This window comes from Clarias gariepinus, chromosome 4, assembly GCF_024256425.1.
Source record: "Clarias gariepinus isolate MV-2021 ecotype Netherlands chromosome 4, CGAR_prim_01v2, whole genome shotgun sequence".
NCBI classification, from domain to species: Eukaryota; Metazoa; Chordata; class Actinopteri; order Siluriformes; family Clariidae; genus Clarias; species Clarias gariepinus.
The window spans coordinates 6,414,321-6,435,817 of NC_071103.1; the positions used below are offsets into that span (position 1 = coordinate 6,414,321).

The following is a 21,497-nucleotide window of genomic DNA, read 5'->3' on the forward strand; positions in this document are numbered from 1 at the left end:
TGATTGATGGGGTTACTGTGGAAAAGCACCCTTTGGTTGCCCGTTTCATTCGTGGAGCTAAACGGTTGAGGCCACCCACTAGAGCCACTGTCCCTTCATGGGATTTATCTATCGTGCTCAAAGGTCTAATTGACACCCCTTTCGAACCACTAGAGTCAGCGCCTGTCAGGTTCCTGCCCCTTAAGATGGTTTTTCTGATGGCCATTACCTCTCTGAAGAGGATTGGAGATCTGCATGCATTGTCATTCTCCCCATCCTGCCTAGATTTTGCCCCTGGGCTAGTCAGAGCCATTTTGCATCCTCACCAGAACTATCTTCTGAAAGTTCCATTCTCAATCATGCACCCTGTTGTTCTTGAAGCCTTCTGTCCTCCGCCTTTTACAGGTCCGGGCAGCCTTTTCAGGAAACACGGTTACAGCAAAGTAACCCGAGATGTTTTCTGATGACTAAAGAATGTGATACCATGAAAATTAGGTATATAAGAGGAGTCCCTTACAGCCAGTATCGTTCATCCCTCCTCCACCCTCCTCCGGTCATGGGGGCCGGATTCTTTTGTGTCACAAAAAAAGATGGGTCCCTCTGTTTGTGCATCAATTCCCCAGGGTTGAACGACCATTAACCCCTTCCACTAATAGGCACAGCATTTAACCTTCTTCAGGAAACCAGGATAATTACTAAGCTGGACCCACGCAATGCTTTCCATCTTGTCCGTACCTGGAAAGGCAATGAATATAAAACAGCTTTCAACACACAAACTGGACAATCCTAGCATCTTTTGGTCTATTGCCTGGGCTGTCTTCCAGGCCCTTGTTAACATTGACCTAAGAAGCTTTTTGAACTCCTTCATGTTCATTTAACCTGAATAAAATCCTAATTATTTATCATAGCCTGGAGTAGCATTAACCTTCACGATCAGCAGGTTCTGCAAAGACTTCTACTTCTGGAAAATAAGGTATTTATCAGGACAGGACAGTCCAAATCAATCACACCACATACACCTATCCTTACCATCCTTGACCTGTCCCCCCATGAAATTTTATGCCCTGGAAGGGTGGAAGGTGTACTTTTCTAGAGATCATGACAACAAGCTGCACCCCTTCTCATTCTTTTCACACCATCTCACCCCAGTGGAGAAGGACTATGATATCAGTGACCAAGATCCCCAAGCCATTAAACCTGGCCCTGTACTGTAGGTATAGTACAGGGGGAAGGCTGGAAGGCTCTGAGGTTTTGGTTCTGGTCTCGATCAACCACCAGGAATTTTTTTCGACCCTCTCCTACCAACCAGGGTCCAAAAACTTTGATCCCCTCTCCTGACAGTTCTTTCCCACTCATAACTTCTTTCGCCATTGCAAGCAGACCTAGTTGCAAGCCAAAAAGAATTGCTGTGAAGGCATACAAGAAGCAGGCAGATGGTGGATTCTCTCAGACCCTGAAGAATAGGGTAGACCAGAAAGCCATGGTTGCAGCCAGAGACATCCCTCTGGGATCACTTTGGGGATCAGGGTAGCTTAGTGGTTAAGGCATTGGACTGCTGATTGAAAGGTCCCAGGCTTAAACACCAGAACCACCAAGTTGCCACTGCTTGACCCTTGAGTAAGGCCCTTGACCCTGAATTGATCAGATGGGGGGAAAAATGCTGAATAATTGTGTCTGCCAAATGCTCAAATGTAAATGTAACCTTCTCTTGTAAACTCACTCCTTGATTAAGTCCTGTGCCATCAACAAGGTCATCAACCCTTTTTTCGTCAGACTCTTGCCTCCCTCCACTATGCAGTTGAACAAACCTATCTTTCACATCTCACAGTTACATTGTCCTGCCCAAGTCACTATGCCAATTGGATACAAGCGACTGCAGGCAAGCATTTGTGATAACTAGCACTGAGTCTGTCATATTGCTGTGGAGAAATCTTTGCCTATTCTTTTTTGCAGAATTGTTTTAACTTAGCCACATTGGAGGGTTTTCTAGCATAAACAGCCTGTTTACGGTCATTTCAATTGGTCTGAAATTGACTAAGCCACTTCAAAACCTTCATTTTGTTTTTTAAAGCCATTCAGAGGTGGACTTGCCGGGGAATGGGGGTTTGGATTATTGACCTTCTAAACTCCTGGACATTCTCCTTCAGACTTTTTTGTAGAGCACAGGCTTCATGTTTCCATAAATTATGGCAAGTCATCCAGGACCTCAAGCTGAAAAGCAGCCCCACACTATCATCGTTTTACTGTTGGTATGTTTGTTTTTTAAAAGCCAGATGTAACAGGATGCACCTAAAAAGTTTAACTTTTCTTATCAGTCCACGAAATATTTGCCCTTGGGGATAATCTAAATAATTTTTGGCAAATGTAAGACAAGCCTTTATGTTCTTTTAAGTCAGCAGTGTCCTTTGCCTTGGAACTCTCCCATGGGTGCCATTTTTGCCCAGTGTCTTTATTATTGTTGAATCATGAACAGTGACCTTATCTGAGGGAAGTGAGGCCTGCAGTTCTTTAGACGTTGTTCTGGGTTCTTTTATATGACATGCAACTCATGCACTCCTTCTCTCCCTCAGACACTCAGGTTTCCACCCAGATCTCAGCACGTCTGGAGACATTTCCTCCTAGATGATGGCTTATGGCTCACCAGCTGAAGCTTAGCCTGAGTAAAACTAAACTACTGTTTAACTTTAAGGCAGATGAGAAAGACAATGTTGGGGTCCAACAGGTCAGCCAAGATGCACTGGGACAAAACTTGGTACCCTCTGCATAAATCCATGGACATAACCTACTTCGTGCCAACTATTTACTGTAGGCTGTAAGGATATGGCTCACCAGCTAAAGCTTAACCTGAGTAAAACTAAACTACTGTTTAACTTTAAGGCAGATGAGAAAGACAATGTTGGGGTCCAACAAGTCAGCCAAGATGCTCTGGGACAAAACTTGGTACCCTCTGCATGAATCCATGGACACAACCTACTTTGTGCCAACTATTTACTGTAGGCTGTAAGGATATGCAAAAAAAAAAAATTTCCTGTAAAAACCAATTAATTATTTCTTAATTGCTGTATTTTAAACATCTTCTAATGCACTGTGCAAGAGTTCATTGGATATAAATAAATATGCAATGTTCAATACCAAACATATGGGATGTTTGGTATTAAATGAAAGCTTGGTGTATTTAAAGAGTATTGATGTGTATGAAAAGTTTGTCATATGAACAGGATTCATGTTAATACACTTTTTTCTAAATTACTAAAACTCCACTGAGGTGGCCTCCCACGTGACAGACCAAACCATAGGTTAATGTGTGCACGAAAAAGAGAAACCATGGGGGCGTGGCCACGCCCACAACCATCTCCGATTGGGAGTAATGGCTGTGGGACGGCCCGTATCATGAGGTCAAAACTCAAGGTCCGAGCAGCCTTACAGATTCGTCATGGGCACCTGAAGGTAACCAGCAAGCTCAACCACTTTGTTGAGCTTGTGCAGGCGCTCTGCTGTAAATGGATGAGAACGAAATGTACCATTGGGGCGCTCATGTGCACTGTACAATCACTATACACTAACAACAGTAACAGTATCCATCTACAAAAAAGACAAGCTCTTGACACCATTGTTAGCTTTGCAATGACATTCATCGGTATTTTCTTTTTTGCTGAAAAGTGTTTTTCTGCAATTTTTTTCCTATTTACAGTAGATGTGCTTCTACAAGGTGGGATGCGTCACTATGTCGCTTTTGTATCTGTACAGCACAGGTAAAATGTATTTTTCATCTCTTTGTTATAGTTTATTTGTCAGCAAGTAAAAAGAGAAAAAGGAAATGTGTGTGTCTGTTTATATTCAACCTTCTGTTTTAATGTAATTATTTATATTTTATGTGTGCTTGAGGGGTACCACTAAATGACTACACCTATTATTGTAAAGTTTTTGTCTTTGGATTTAGTTTTTTTTTTTTTATGAACAAAACTTTTATAATGCCAATCTGGACCTGGACCCTGTCGATACACTTGACAGGTGGAAGAACTTAGAATATAAGAATATAGATTCTATATAGAATATATATATATATCTGGAGCTAAATTCACACAGGTTTACAATACTAATCTATCAGTATAAGAGACAAAACAAATTTGAATTATAGTTCATATAGTGTGTTGGCAAAGCATAAATGATTCAAATGTTCAAGTTCAGGGAATTTTATGCTATATAGACATATACACTATATTGCCAAAAGTATTCACTCCCATGCCTTCACATGCATACAGTATGCACATAGAACTTGAGTAACATCCAATTCCTAATCAATTGGGTTTAATATGATGTCGGCCCACACTTTGCAGCTACAGTATAACAGCTTCAACTCTTTTGGGAAAGCTTTCTACAAGGTTTAGGAGTGTGTTTATGGGAATTTTTGGCCATGTGAAGTGCATTTGTGAGGTCAGGCACTGATTTTGGATGAGAAGGCCTCGCTCACAGTCTCTGCTCTAATTCATCCCAAAGGTGTTCTATCGAGTTGAGGTCAGGACTCTGTGCAGGCCAGTCACGTTTTTCCACACCATTTTCCATGTCTTAATGGACATTGGTTTGTGCACTGGCGCGCAGTCATCCTCATCCAACTGCGCCAAATGAGTTCGGCCTTGGTGAGCAAAGGCACCCATCTCAGAGCACACCAGCAGAGTAAAATTTTCTTTCTGGGATTAATAAAGTTTTTTGAATCTTGAATATTTCAATTTCTCAGCATGAAGCAAGCCCTTGTTGATGTCACACACTGACTGCAACTATTCCAGATAAACAGGGTGTTCATTTGCTCGCTCTTGTAAAGCTTTGTCAAGGTTCTTGTTCTGCCTATGACTACATCATATAAAGTAGTTCCAGACCCCGGTCTTTCAAGCAGGTGGCAAGACCTAGCCTTGTGCAATAGTCCCTTTAAAGCAATCAAGGATGAACTAGTCTCCTGGGAACTATCCACATTGCTTCAAGAACCTGGCAGATCGGGTGGTGCATTTGTCTATGGAAAGCAACCAAGAAGTCACCACCCAGGAGAGTTCCCGTGTCTCTTCTGCAACAACAAAGCAAGCAGGAAGACAGAGCCCGCATCTTACCTAAGGAGTGGGGGCACCTCTGTGTGGAAGGAGTCTGCTTTTATTGTGAAAAGTCAAGTTATCTACTTTCATGTTATAAGCACTGCCCAGTAAAATGAGGGACTCTTTAGTATGGTATCAGGAAACAAACTGAATGTCAATTATTTTTTTTATTTTTATTTTTTTTTTTTTGCACTGTTCAGTTTTGCACAGTTTTTGCAGGGTTTTTTTTACACTGTTTTACCCTGGGTGTAGTGGTTAGCTTGTCGCCTTGCAGGGTTCAAATTCTGTCCAGGTTCCTGTCTCTGTTTGCATGGAGTTTGCATATTTTCTCCATGGTTGGTGGGTTTCCTACAAATACTCTGGTTTCCTCTCATAGTCTAAGAACATGCTGATTAGGCTAATTAGCATTCCCGAACTGTCTGTAGTGTGTGAATGTGTGTTTGCCATGCAATGGATTGGCACCCTGTTCAAGGTGTACCCTGCCTCATGCCCTAAGGCTTCTGGGATAGGCTCCAGCCCCTGGCGACCCTAAATACAGGATAAAGTGGTATGAATAAGTGTTTTACCCTGAATGTCTATTTTTGTAGGTATTATTTTGCACTGTTCCCGTTGCAGTTTTCCCATGAATGCATGTTTTTGGACAGTTTTTTTTATCTTATTTCATTAATATATTTTTTGTTGTAGTTTTCAATAGTCATGCAATCACCTGTTATTTTCTTCAAAATACAAACTTGTTCATAAATGCTTTCCAGTTTGGGCTAAGTACAGGGTAATCAGATTTTAGACATTTATATGTTTATAAGTAAGGGAGAAATATGAATGTTGGAACATGTCCAAACTTCTTTAGGTCATTAAAACTCCTGCAGACTCCTAATCAAAGGAGGACGTCTCCATTTTATTCATATATTATCTGCTTAAGATACAAACAACCAACGCCCAGCCATCTTCTCGGACTCTTACTGGATCCCCTTTGCCCATGGTCAAATTGTCAGTTCAACTTTATTTGTATAGCGCTTTCAACATTTGTGATTGTCGCAAAGCAGCTTTACCCAATCAAAAATAAATTATAGATGTTTGCATGAAATGTGAATGTGTATAAATCAAAATCAGATTGTCTCTGATTGTATATATCACCCTGCATTTTGTCAGATTTACCCACATCGAATGGAAACACAGCTTTGTCTAATGATTTGGCCTTGTCACAATGATTTCTTCTGTAACTGGATTCCTCATGGCAAGCCTAACTCCTGGCACTAAAATGATTGAGATCATCAAACTAATTACCTACCTGGCCTTATGTTGGCCCGTATCACTTGCAATGAGTGGTAAATGTTGGCCGACTCTTTATTGCAGAATTGTTGTAGTCATATTGAGAGGTTTTCAAGTACAGTATAAACAGCCTGTTTAAGGGCATCACAATTGGTCCAGACTGTGACTAGGCCACTTTCAAACCTTGTGTGTTTTTTGCAACAAATTAAAAAAATGATAATTGCTATTAATTAGTATGAGTAAGGCTACTCAATAATGCAAGTAAAGAATGATAAATATGAATGAGTTCAACTAAATCAAAAACTCATAGTTCCGTTTACTTGTGCATCTGGGTCCACAAACGCAGCAATCCCAGGGCTAGTGATAGCACACTCTTAACCCGGATTTTGTCTAAACTAAAAAATGTAAGCAGTCATTACGTATTCTTTATTGTTTTTTTTTAAAAAGTTGTCACTGCTAAAAAGTATTAGTTGTTTGCACTATTTAGACAAATAATTGACTACACTGATCAAGTTAAGAAGACATCACTCAGTATGTTACGTTTTTGAAAAGGGGGAGGGGCTTTTTGAAGCAGGTCGCTTGAGCAGAGAGCTGCAGCTGCCTCAAGAGAAGGGTTGACGAGCCAACGGTTTATTTTTTAAAACAACGTGAATCGGTGAGTTTATAAAGAGTATTATCTGCAGATATCTTTCTGAAAAAAAGTGCTAACCCAAAATATGGACCGATGTTGAACTCTAAAAAGATGATGAAGTGTTAATGTGCAGATAGACGCTTTTTTTCCCGTCGGTTTAAATATAAAGTTAACTTTTAATTCATTTAATTCGTAACATTATCCGGAGTGTTTTTGTATGCTCACAGTTTAGCTGCAACGTGTTTATTTCGTTAACTTTGTTATTTTTTTCTTCTGGTTCGCACTCATGCATGTAACGTTAAGAGTCCATGCATGTAACTTACATGTGCTTTCCATGTGGTTAATGCTAGCATGTGTATTTTTTGCTACTTTAAGTTTTGCATTAGTGATTTTTTATATAGCTGTTAACTTATCGAAAATTGGAATAATGTTGTATTATTTTTACTAACCCTTTTAATGAAGAGTTGAAAAAGCAGTCATAACCAATTCATACATTAGTTTGCATGTGTCAGACTATTTGTTTAACATAATTAATAGCTATTTAATGACTAATGTCTTGAATGTGTTTTGTTAGGACTCTGCTGATGATCATGTGTTCCAAGACCTTGACCTTGGAATCCTTCTTGTTGAGCTCCATCCTCTCTGCATCTCAATCCAGCCTCATTTAAGATTGTCATCGAGGGAGAAGTTGTGATGGAAAGCATTAAAGACTTGCCAAAGGCTATCTAGTTTTAATGCATGTTTAGTCATTCAGAGGGATATGGCATATTGTTGAATACTATGTGTTCATGTTACTATAAGCAATTTGTACAGTTGTTGACTAGCAAACAAGAATTGCATGTCAAAAAATGTTACTTGTCTTTTGTATGACAAGTTCATACATGGATGAATACACTGTACTGCCTGTTTTTATAAGCAATAAAAACATTAGAATGTGGTAAGTTTATTTCTTTAACTAGTATTTCTTAATAATAAGGCATTATGTAATATGACATCAATACTTAGAATTATGATTCAATAAGATTTTTTAATATAAATTGTACACCAAAAAAAATAGTGTGAACTAATAGTTTTTAGTAAAGACTACTAATGCAAACCTGATTTGTCTACTGCACCCACTAACATTTTAATGTTTATAAAGCTTAACCCGTTTAGTTTTAGATTTGTAAAAACTAATCTTGATTAGTGCAACGGGTTTCCACGCAAATTTCTAGTAAAGTCAACTAATTCGGGTTAAGAGTGCAGGAGCAAAAAGCACCGGAGAGGATAGGAAACAAAAGATTATTAAACACCATAAAGGCAGAAAAATCATGGAATGTCATCAGGTAGGCTACACTGCGGTATCCCATATGAATTGATGTCAAGAGTTTGGACCATAATATGGTGTTCCCATAACATCCAAACTGCACAACATTTGGTTTCTCAGTATGGAGTTTAGATTTTGTGCATAAAATTTAGCATGCTCATACAGCCCTTGACAATTTTTGTGTCCCAGGCATGGGGCCCTTACACGAGATTTTGCTGTATAGTTCATACACACTTGCATCTATGCACATGAAACTCGGTAAACATTTAGAGCTCATTGAGCTGAACAACCTTCACAGTGTATGTCCTGAGCTTAACTCAGCAGAAAGCCAATTATTTTGGGTCGTTCACAAAACGCACCCGATGAATTTTGATATACCCTTCCTAAGGAATTTATACGATCGCCACCAAATCCGGCTTACAGTATGTGATCTAAAGACATTGATTGGGTCAGCCGTAATTACGCCTTGAACTTATGCTGAAAAGTGGTTAATAACTTTTTGTGTGACATATTGAGTGACACGTTCAGTGACATCACATCGTGTAACATAATAGTGTGATGCTTTTTCCAGCATCTGTGGCCTATGCTACACACATACACATCACAAATGTTAACACTCACATGCACACACACAAACACACGCATGAATGATTAATGATGTTCAATCATAATAAGACAATCCATAATGTTGATAAATTACTGCTGCCACAGTGTTTGGGCAACCAAAATATCCATGGTTTTGCTAAATTTGACTGAAAAAGGGCTGGACTTGTCAGTCAACACAGGACAAGCACTTGTAGTTGAGGGTTGTAAGATCTGCTGGACAGACATTTGCTGGACAGATCTCATGCCTACCATCAGGTGAACTGAACTTTAACCTTTTTTTTTTTTTAGCATTTTTGCACTCTGTAATTTTTTTCTTCAGGTACATGTCAACATCTTGTACTGTATATGGACCAAATTTAAAATTACTTTTACAAAGCTTTGCAGATCAAACTCTGTCCAGGAACATGAATTCCTCTCTCCTGAATGAGTCCTCCTTCCTTAATGGCTTCCAGTTCCTTGACTGTGATGACGATTCCGTATTTACAAAGCTCTGGATAATCCTCACTGCAATCTGTGTCATCCTGGGTCTTCCTTCAATTCTGATAGTACTAAAGGAACTGCAAAGGAGATCACGTCAAAGACTCGCTAATGAACTCTTTATGATTAACTTGACTATTATTGATCTGACATATTTGGTTATTGCTCCATTTAGTGTCATTGTTTATATGGAGAGTAGCAACATGGCATTCCTGATAATTTCCAGTTTTCCTGATGGCTTAATTCTGTGTTCCAGACCCCTCTTCATGGCTTGTATTTGTGTGGATTGTTATTTTGCTGTGATTCATCCCATAACATACAGAAACAGTAAGAAAAGCAGCATAATTAGAAAGGTAGCATCTTTAATTGTATGGGGTAGCACATGCTGTTTTAGTTCGTTCGAGTACACTCAGTCTTTTCCATATATATTTTATTCTATCCCTTTGCTTGTAGCACTACCAATAATAGTTTTTAGTGATATTTCCATACTTTATGCTCTAAGAAAGCCAGATCCAACAGGAAAGAAGAACATCCATTCACTGAAGAGACGAGCCCTACACACCATCTTTAACAGCTTCTTTGTAACGTTGACTGTCTACTTGCCACCAGTGGTTATTTTCTCATTTGCAGATTTGATACCACTGAATAAACACGACTACTATTGTAAAGTTTTTGGCTTTGGATTTTGGTTGTCTATGAGCGGAGTTTTTGTAATGCCAGTTCTGTACCTGAACTCTGTTGGTAAGCTTGGCAGGTTAAAAAACATGTTTAAAAATTATATCTAGGCCTGATCAAACCCATCCGTCGATTCAGACATTTTATACCAAACAATGTTATGAAAACTAGACAGTTAGACATATTTTAGTAGTAACTCAATGTTTGTCTCTCATCTCTGTTTCACACGTTGTTGAGCACAGAAACATATATTTTGTGTGAGGAAAATACATAGGAAAATGTGTACAATAAAATCTGTTAAAATATTGTGCACATATGCTGTACTTTAAATTATGGTTGCAGGGATTTTTACATGTAACAGTCTCTAGAGTTCATTAAAATTGGTACAGTAAAAAAAGACAACCAGTAGTATAAGTTCTGTGAACGTAATTATTTTATTAGAGAACTTTATTTTTTTTATTGTTTAAAGAGATCGGATGATGCCATGGCCACTAGATAAAAAAAGATTATTACAAAATGATCACAAAAAAAATATTATTACATTACTATAATAATTATATTATTAATGCAGTAACACAATATTACACATCTCACAATCTACACAAAATTCATTTGTAATTTTTTTGCATAAATCTTATTTTAGTGTCATTTTATTTTTGTCTGGATTTGACATAACAATTTATTTTATTCTTCTGGTCATTAGCAATCGTGTAAAAGCATTTCACTACATGTCATACTGTGTGTACATGTTTGCGTATGTGCCAAATAAAATTTTAATTTGATAGAAAAATAGTTTTTGCTAATAGATTTTGGGGGGAAAGGCAAAAAAGAAATTAAAACAAATAAACTGTGTGAGGTCTGCATGGGATCAAATTCTGCACTGACTTTAAGCCAAACGATAAAAAGGCAAGCATCGCTGGAAACTTCCCAAAGACTTTTACCATGAGGAAAAACGAAGCATTAAGCTGCAAAACATGCAGAGATAATAGTTTTAATAATAATTTTTTCTTTACCCAGGTTCATCTGTGTGAGAAAAAACAATGACTGAACCAAGAGTACAGAATTCCTCATCTTGGTATAATACCCTGGGTTCAACGGATTTTTTTAGTTGTGTGAGACACCATGCAGAGATTTGGGTTTGGATATGGTGTTGCTGTGTTTGCTTCAGCATAGGAATTCCCACATCTCTGGTGGTTCTGCGAGTGCTTTTCCGGCGACACCGACAAGGAACATGCAATGATTTCTTCAAGATCAATCTTTACTTCACGGATCTGACCTTTGCACTCATGCTCCTGCTTGCCATCGCCAACATAATGTATTTTCAAAACCTTACTCTTTTTAGTTTCACCAGCTTCATCCACTGTTTCCCTGTGTGTGGAAGACCTCTGTTAATGGCTTGTATTTGTGGTGACTGCTATGTTGCCGTTGTTCACCCCATAATTTACAAAACGAGTAAGAATGCAAGTATGATTAGAAAGGTTGTTACTTTAATGGTCTGGTTGGTCGTAGGATGTTTTGGGGCGCTCATGTGCACTGTACAATCACTATACACTAGCTCTTTGATCTCTATTCCATTGGCCATGGCCCTACCTGTCATAATGTTTTGTGATATTTCTATACTTCATGCTCTTCGAAAGCCAGATCCATCTGGAAACAACAATATCCATCCACAAAAAAGACAAGCTCTTGATACCATCTTCACCAGCATTGTAATGACGTTCATCATTTATCTCCCACCGGCTATCATTTTCTTCTTCGCACAAATATTGCCAATAAGCGAAGAAGTGTTTTTCTGCAATTTCTTCTTTGTTGGTATTTGCTTCTACAATGTGGGATGTGTCACTATGCCGCTTTTGTATCTGTACAGCATAAGTAAAAAACATTATCATAAATCACATTTAAGGAAAAATGTCAGCAAGTAAAGAGTCTGTTTGTAGTATAACCTGCTGTTTTAATGTCATTTTTTGTATCTCATGTGTACTTGAGTATGTTCACAGACCTATAAGCTAAATAAAGACTGAATGCAATATTCAATTTGTTTAATTAAAACCTGCTCATTCTTATATGCTATCATATCCAATGTATAACTTGTGGATCTGAAGAGGATAGGACACTTTTTTCTTAACCATAAACTTTAATTCAACACGATTTCCTCCTAGTCACTCAATGAAATAGTTAATAATATTTCATTTAGATATATAATAAATGGGCTAATATTTTACCTTACGACCCCATAAATTTCTTTTACCTTATTTATTAATTTATTATTATTATTATTTTTAACAGTTAAAACCTGTGACAAGTGAAAGTCTTATAACTTTGCAGAGGGGGAAGAACCTTTAACATAAATTATTTTCCAATGTTTGCATAAAAAAATCATCCTATTAAACTGTATCAAAAAGTAATAATTGAAAAATATACCGCAAGATTATTTAGACTCTTCTTTCAATATTTGATGACTGGAATTTTAGATGGTGGTTTTTAGTCAAATAGTCATGATACTCCAAGAAACTTTGTAAAACGCCTATATATATATATATATATATATATATATATATATATATATATATATATATATATATATACAGTATATATATATTGGTGTTGCAATATATATATATATATATATATATATATATATATATATAATATATATATATATTGGCGTATATAAAGAGAAATTTACACAGGACATTCAAAGACAGCTACAAGGCATAATCTTGTCTCTCTTTTGGGAAAAATAGACCATATTACCATCTTCCCCATGCCAAAATATAAGCAAAGGCTCAAGCAGTAAGTTCCCGCTCAGAGTGGGTTTGCGTGCTGGATGGACCAATCAGTGGCCACTCTACAAGACACATTCAATGACAAAGTGACTGGGTCATGTTCCGGCACGGCTGTGTTTACAGAAGCAGTTGTGGGTTTAATCCTTTAAATGCTTATAATCTCTGCTGAGCCCGCCCCCCCAATTCTGTGGGACGTGTCTTCACAACACACGTAGGGTATAGCCACGGGAGTGTAGTCCAATGCGGGCAATGCTTTGGACTGCATTACCCACAAAGCATTGCCCACACATTCATCGTGATTATTAGAAAAGGCGATCTGCAAAGATTCATGGAAAAAGGAATTACACTCACTGAGCCTGGTGAAAATGAAGCAGGAACACAAAGTTAGTACAGATTCATTTTTAGGAGCAGCTTCGTAGCAAAACCTGCTTTCTATTGACCTGCGTTTATAAAGCAGTCTGGTGAAAAATGATTATCGCAAACATGAACACATTTAAGTAAATCGGCGGGGACGTTAGCTTCAAAAACTAAATTCAGCCACTGCGTCCTCAGTGGCTCAGATGTCGGTAGTGAATGTAGTCTGCTGTGTTCGCTATTACACCCAACAACTGTACACCACACTCGCTTAGGCGACATTTTGCTTCAGCGGCGAAAAACAATGGCCGACAGCTTCTTCTCACTCGAGGCGGGTCTTTGCTAAAACACTGGTGTCAATCAACTAGTGTAGGAGCGTCCTCTGTTGGTGTGGCGTCATAGTGACAGGCATTTGCGATTGGCCTGATTTCAGAAGGGGCATGTTATTGTAATAAATGAAAAGAAAACCACTGGGTGGCTCTTTATCATCGTAGAGTGGTTGTGTACGCACTCTCCTAACACACAGTTCAGTCCAAACAGCTTAAAAAAGTGCATGTAGGTCTGTATGACCCCTTTAATCTAAGGACTCTCACGAATGGGGAGCAAGGGAAAGACACACCATAGGTGAAGTGATGAAGGGTTTTAGTTGAGAAATATGGAATACTGGGTGGATCCGGAGCGCCGCAGGCAGCTGGAGCCGGTAGGTGTCAGGGTTAATCCTTAGAGTGATGCGGTGGAACCGATGAATCTGGGTGAGAGCTTTCGTGATTCTGTGTGCAGATGGAAGTTTTTTGTTGAAAGCCATACCTTTTCATCTACTTTGTACAACCGTCCCGGAGGGTGTCGGCGGTGATGCTGGGCGACGTAGCTGGTGTTAGTGCGTTGGATGGCGATGTTTGCTTGGTTCCATATCCGCCGACACCTACGTACCAACTGTTGGGCCGATGGTACAGTTCTTGACTGTTGAACATCGGAGGTTGGAAACCATAGCATACCTTAAATGGGCTTAGGTTCATAGCAGAGGAGACGTGGAGATTGTGGGATAGCTCTGCCCATGTAAGGTAGCGGCGCCCAGAAGCGCTGGCGATCGAAAACAAAACACCTCAGGTAGCGCTCCAGCTGTTGGTTGGTCCGTTCCATCTGACCGTTAGTCTGGTGATGGTAACCAGATGACAGACTACTGGTGGAGTCGATCAGACGGCAGAAGGCCTTCCAGAAACGGGCGGTGCACTGGGGCCCCCTGTCCGAGACGATGTCTTTGGGGACCCCTTGCAGGCGGACTACGTGTTCAAATATCAGCCCGGCGGTGTGCTTGGCTGATGGATGTCCAGTGAGGGCCACCAGGTGTATTGCTTTGGAGAACCGGTCAACTATAGTGAGGATGGTATTTTTCCCTTTGGAAACCGGCAGGCCCGTGAGGAAGTCCAGGGCGATGTGCGTACAGGGCCGTCGAGGTCCCCTACCCTGTATCGCTGCTGAGTGGGGTAATATTTCTTGGAGAAGAAGCCACAAGGGTCGGCCCCCACTGGATGATTTGATTCCGGGTCCATGAAATAAGGTTAAAAGTTAAATATACACAATAAATGAATAATTTCATTTGCTTTACATTTGAGCACTCATGTGTAAATAGCTTTTTCATTGCATATACTACCATATTATTTATTTGTGTCTTATACTGTTTTATTCATATTTTACATTACATGCAGTTTGTAATTTACCTGCAATTGTACTTTTGAAATGTAACCTACGTATCTACAGTATATGCTAAATAAGCATATTTAACTACTTCAGCAGTGAATGAGAAATTTGGTCGGTCTGGCTTTTAGCTTTTAAATTTTAGAATATATAATTGTATTATTTAATTAATTATCTTATCATATATATGATTCATGTTCTCTATATACTTGTCCAGTATAGTCCTTCAGAGCAAGCATTATGTCAGAAGATTCTGCGGAATCTCTTCTCACCTTTATTCACGATAGGTGTGAATTTATCAAACTGTGTGCGCTGTTGGCAAATACTGTAGGGGGTTTTAGATAAATTAACAAGACAGAGCAGACATCTTAAATAGATTTTTTTTTTAATTTAAGATAGCAATTAAATCAGACATAATAGTTGGATTTGATACTTTTTATTTACTGTATGGACAGTCATATTATGCTTTCTCTATACTATTTCTCTCTCTCTCTCTCTCTCTCTCTATATATATATATATATATATATATATATATATATATATATATATATATTCTCTCATTATGACAAATCTGCTTACATCGGAGCGCGCTGGCGTGTTGGAAAAGCCAGTGTTTATCTAGCGAGTAGCCTATATATTTGTGTTTGTTGTTTTTCCAGGGATGGGGTGGGGGGTCTATGTCTGCATTTTTATCGATAAATCGCACATGTTTATCATCCTTTTGATCAAAACGCTGCCTTTTGTTAAGTAAAAGTGTGAGCCACGGGTTTATACACGCCGATAAATTAATTTTAGATTAATTTTAAAGCATCTTTTTAGGCCTAAATATTCATTTTTATAAATGACCAGGTGTATTAAGTAAAGACCTGTTGTTTAGTTGTTCCCTGCCGATGCCGGCTCTACGCAGGGGCAAGAGGGGCAGCGTCCCCTCAAATAAATGTCTTGCCTCCTCAAATCAAAATTTTGAAAATGTTGAGAAAGCACATGTTAATATCCTCACAAAATGAATATATTAGTTGATAAAAAGATCTGCGGTAGCAGAAAAATCCGCCGAAAAAGGGACACTACACAATACAGTATTAGATTTTCCTCAAGTCTCTGTGTCCCTCCTCCCCGGCCACCCAACAGAAACCTGTCGTCTAATTTTAAGCGTTTGGAGGTCTCTTGCTCCTGTTTTGGCCAGTCGAGGTGTAGATATTCGACCGCCCTTGTTACCACCTCAAGTAACTCCTTGTATACTTGTTCGTCGCGAGAAGAGAGTTCTGAGGTGGCAATTTCTATTTTAGCAGAAGCAAGAGAGAAGGTCTCTTCCACCCGAACAGAAGAAGCGCTAAAGCGGATGCAAGAGTCTCCCAATCCGGCGAGAGCACGAGAGAAAAGGGCGAACTCGTCTCATGCGCTTCCACCAGATTGACACGCGATCCCCAGGAGTGAGCCGCGGCTTGCGATTTCCCTTTAGAAAACGCGAGCCGAACGTGAAGCACTCTGATCAAGATAAAATCTTAGTGCTCGCATTCTCCCTCGAGTCTGAGGATAGCGTGCTCTTTCCGCAAACACTCACCGCAGAAAGCATGGCAATCATCATCATCAAGAAGTCCCTTGCATGGAGGTAAACATCTTTTTACTAGCGCCATTTTATCTTTGCTTTCTGCCTTTTTTTTAACTGCAGCGCAGTATTAAAAAAAAAGACACACACGCACACAATGCGGTCCTTAAAGACAAAAAGACCTGAGGATGTTTTGGACACACATGCTTCAACAACCGGCCACACAAAGAGCGTTACCAATAGCGTTTTCACGCAGCATTAAGTGTAGCTTTTTGAAAGGCAACAGCAATATGCAGGACAGATGAGCTCTTCTGAGGGTGGTGCAGCTGAATGCAACATTTGCACCAAGCTTCCTGCACTCAATCTACAACATGTGGTGATGGACCAAGACCAGGAAGACTGTGAAGGTCCTCAGCCACTCCAGGAAAGGGCTGTTCTTTCTGTTGCGGTCGGGAAAGTTCTTTCTCTCCCTGAAGGCCAACACAGAAAGACTAAGGAGAATCTTCCTCCTGCAGACTATACTGTCACAGGAGGGCTGAACGGGAGTGAGCCCAATAGTAGACCAATAGTAATTCTCAGAGTTTTATTTAAGCATAAAGGTCTTGGAAAGCAGGCACCGCAGGAGAGAAACTGTGTGTGTGAGAATGAAACTAGCGTATACAGAAAAAACACTGGGGAAAGGAAACTGTGAGGCACACAAGAGAGACATTACGGCACTTAGTGGTCCTCACAGCGTGCTTATAAAGCTGAGATATAATTGAATGATAGGGTTCAGGTGTGTACAGTATGAGCGATAAGTGAGTAAGCCAGGAAAAAAATCCGAAGTGGAGTTTAGGGTTTGGAGGTGCTGGGTTGATCTAGCTGCCTCGTAACATATACAGACTCTCAACCAGAACTCAACTCAACTCAGAACTTCATACATGTGTTGAAACACACCAAAACCATTTGTACATTCCACAGAAAGGACTGAAGTACAGAAAAACATATATATGTTGCACATTCTGGTTTACATACAAAAAGACTAATATTGCACTACTGCACTTTAAGGATGAACAATATCATATTATCTATTTCACACTCCATGACCACACCGTACTGCTGCTGCCTGCACACTGCACATTCCACATACTTAATACAGTTTATTTATACAGTTCTTACTTCTTTACATTCTTACATTTTTAAATACTTTACTTATTTCTACTTTATACTTTATTTTATTTCATATTATTTTATTGTAACATAATTGTAGACTTTATATTTTTTTACTTCCTTTTTTCATTTCAAGGTCACAAACAGCCGTGTAATTATTTCCCTGCATATCACACTGTGTATGGTTGTTTATGTGACAAATAAAAATTTTAATTTGCACTTCTTAAACTCCCCAGGCTAAAAGCATGCACTGCCTTATCTTTGTTAATCACACCGTTGATATTTCTATTTGATATTCCTGGTTATATTCCTTTTTGTTCTTTTTTTATCCATCCTGGTTATCCTGCTTTCTCGTCCCAGTATACCAGTTCTTTGATAGAACTGCATTTTTTAATCCCAACTATTATAACCTAATAATAAGGGCAGTTACAGGGTTTTTCTTATACTTCCATTTTTAAACCAACACAATTATTCATAAAAATATTGCAGGCATTCAAGTCAAACAGGACTTAATTTTTTGAAAATTTTTGTCAGTTAAGACATAAAACCGATTTATAAAAATCGAAGAACATTGATGAGACTCTTAGCTGCAGTAAAACATTTAAATGGTGCAAACATTGGAAAGAAGACCGTAAGTCCATGGATGACTGGCAGAGATGCCCACTGCAGTCATTCCTGTGAAGATTAAGTGAGTGGTCCTAATACAGTAACTGCGTTCTTGAGTATAAGGCCCAAACAGTGCATTTTGTTCCCTTTGAATTTTTCCCTAATTCAGAGACCTTTCAACAGCTTCTCCTAAAATTTAATAGAATTAATCTGACATTGCATTCCATCCTGTCTCTTGTATTTTAGTTATTTTCGTCAACAACATCCCTTCCCATCTAACAGGTCTCATTTGTTGATGTGCCTTTGTGTTTGGATTGCTGTTTTGACAAGGATGTATCTATGGTCTATATAATCAATAATAAAAAGCCATGCTGTGGGAAAAGGATGCTGTAATTGCCGTAAATGTTTCTTCTGTTCCTTACCTGAATCCTTTGTTCTGCACTCCTTTCATCATAAAACCACCTCATTACCACCTATTCCAATTTCAGCACCTAACATCTGAGAAAATAGCAGCAGAAGAGTGCACTGCTTTATGATGTTTATTATCTACTGGTGATTGTGAACTGTTTTGAGCTATGACGCAGATGACCGAAGCAAATTATTTCTATATTTAGCTGCATTAGGGTTTTGTTTCCAGAGATTGTTTTATGATGCCTATTCTACTTTTTTCTGGTACTAAGCAGAATGTGCTTTTTTAAAGGACTTTAATATTCTACATTTGCATAAAAAAGAGGAGCTGGTAATGGAATTGTTTGAAACAGCTATAATAAACATTATACATAACCAGCTGTAAATAGTTAAAAAGAAGCACAGTGTGTCATTTTGTAACAAATGAAAAGTTATAATAGATTACATTTGCCACAGTGTAAGAGCTAAACTCAACCGAACCCTTGAGAGCATGCTGAAAACCGCGTAGTGGCTTTGCTTAACTTTGACTTTAATACCACTGGTATTGTTTTATCACTATTTGGTTTTGATGATATACAGAATATTGGTACTTTCTTACAGAGTGTCTGTGATATTTTTCTATTTTTGTGGCCTATTAACTTTTTGCTAGCTGTGAACACAAATGAGCATAATCTAGTGGAAAACATAACACAGTATAGTTTAAGGACAACTAAACAGCACTGATTCAAATCACCGCAAAATTTGCATTATTTCCTTGCCTGTTAATGAATAGACTGTCAATCTATTAAATCAATATTTGTGCAAGCAGGATTTTATATTCATCATGATTAAACAGCTTTCTTGGCCAGTGGCCAAGCCTATATGAGACTGGTGTGCTAAATGAAATCTGCTTGGTTAGGCAGAATCGAGGATATAGAAAAGGGAGCATTCATAGCACTATACAATTTTAATTTAATTATCAGTTGTTCTGACTCATCCTTATCAACTGTTTTCAATAACTGTAGACTAGACTGCATGGCTTATAATCAGTTCTTGGCCTTGGATTAACAGGGTAAGGAAAAAGCAAAGTACGATAAGCAAAAACATTAACTGACTCTTTGTTTTTGCTTTTTTTTTTCATCAGATTAGTGAAATCACGTGTTTGGCACATGAATTAAAAAAATAAAGAAAGAGCGATTAGAAAACAACAAGTTGAATATTAGTCAAAGACCAGAACTTGATGTAGGTCAGTTAAAATTACCAGTACATTTCAGTTTATGGGATTATTTTTTAGCACTTTCTAACTATCTCCTGTTACTCTGCATTACTTATGCCTAGCCATAATATAATGCACTACCTAGTCCATAATAATAATAATAATAATAATAATAATAATAATAATAATAATACAGTAATGCATCCCCTACTTTTTATTCTGTTTCCATTGGTCAGAATTTAAACAAACATCAGATTGTGACTTCATATGAGGAGAACCCTATACCCAGGCTTGTTGCTCAGCTCTAATGTTTCCTAATGGGGCATGGCTAGGCAGCAGCTCATTTACATAGATACAGAAATGGCACATTAAGAGGAGGAATGAAACATGGAGTTTGCGCTATTACCTCAATGCATTATTGGAGGCCCATGTAAACCTGGGACCTTTAAGTATTGCCAGATAAGACTTTAATTAACTGTAGAGCTACAAAATGATTTCCTAATTTAGTACAAACTATGACAGAGACTGTACATGGGAAAAAGGACCATAAGGAATAATTAAGGAATTATTTTTTACTTAACGATTACGGATTTAGTACAATTTAGTCACTCTTTTTGTCACTGGAATTTTTGTTGAAAATGACAACTTGTACATTCACCCTATCACATCTACACACTATCATGCCATTGTTCTGTTATATCATGTGTTTACCTGTTTAGTGATTATCCCCTTTTTCTTATATAAGTCTTGTAGAATAGTTTGTGCATTATTAAACGTTTAAAGCTCTTGTGTCCTAGTTCACCCTCTCAATTTTTTGACCCCCTGAATTTTTCTAGTAAGTACACTTATTACAAGCTAGCATACTGTAAACGTGTTCCTATTTTCCATGTGCATGCCACTCTAATGCATTTCTCGCATTTAACCTAAGCTGAGCCCTTGTATCCTGGGACCCTGAATACATGGTTAAGCAGTATAGACGATGAGTGAGTGAGTGAGTAAGTGAGTGAGTGAACCCTTGTATCTAAATGACCGTATAATGAATATTGCACGATGCATTCATTACCTTCATGTGACGAGTAGATTATTAAGTGATATATGAACACATGCATCACACTGTGAGAGCTCGATTTCTATTTCCACTAGGGTTTCGTTATAAACTGATGCTATCATCTAAAATTTAGATGTAATCTCATTTGGTCTGTGTTCCGCTTTAGTGCCGTGAAATTCAATGCTGCTAACTGAATTATACGGAATGGCTAGAAGGAACGAGCCTGCAGTGAGGCAGAGTAATCTTTTCATTTAAGCACTAATGCTGTAATAATAGCAGATGGCTAAGCACTGGCACTTTTGAAAACATATCTGGACAATGAGGTTCTACATCTTATTTTGTCATTAGCACAGAGGAAGGAATAAAGCCACGAAGCAAAAGAGAGAGAGAGAGATCCCCCTCAGGCACAGTCCTAAAAGTATTGGGACAGGAAGGCCTGTTTTATTTTTTTGCTTGTTTGATTATTTTCCCTATATCTTTAAGACATTTGGGTTTGCAAGAAAAAGATAAGTATAAGACAGCTGATCAGAAGTCAACTGATAAAGACAAATAAAACTCTTTCATTAGGCACATCAAACCCAATAAATCACATCCTGGAGAGAAATGTGGACCTACTTATTATTTCAATGTTATTTTGAAATTTAGGTTTAGTAACTGCTTGTTTTTAATATTTTCTTATTTTAGC

At 38.4% G+C, this 21,497-nt stretch overlaps 1 protein-coding gene and 1 long non-coding RNA gene across 3 annotated transcripts in view; one reads left to right on the top strand and one right to left on the bottom strand.

The window, feature by feature from the left end:
• adcy2a (adenylate cyclase 2a) overlaps positions 1–21,497 on the bottom strand; it is a 163,380-nt gene that overhangs the window by 114,908 nt on the left and 26,975 nt on the right. The gene's annotated exons all lie outside the window — the stretch shown is intronic.
• On the top strand, positions 6,761–7,897 carry LOC128520242 (uncharacterized). Its single transcript, XR_008357926.1, has 2 exons — positions 6,761–6,984; positions 7,535–7,897. It is a non-coding gene; the product is annotated as an uncharacterized LOC128520242 (long non-coding RNA).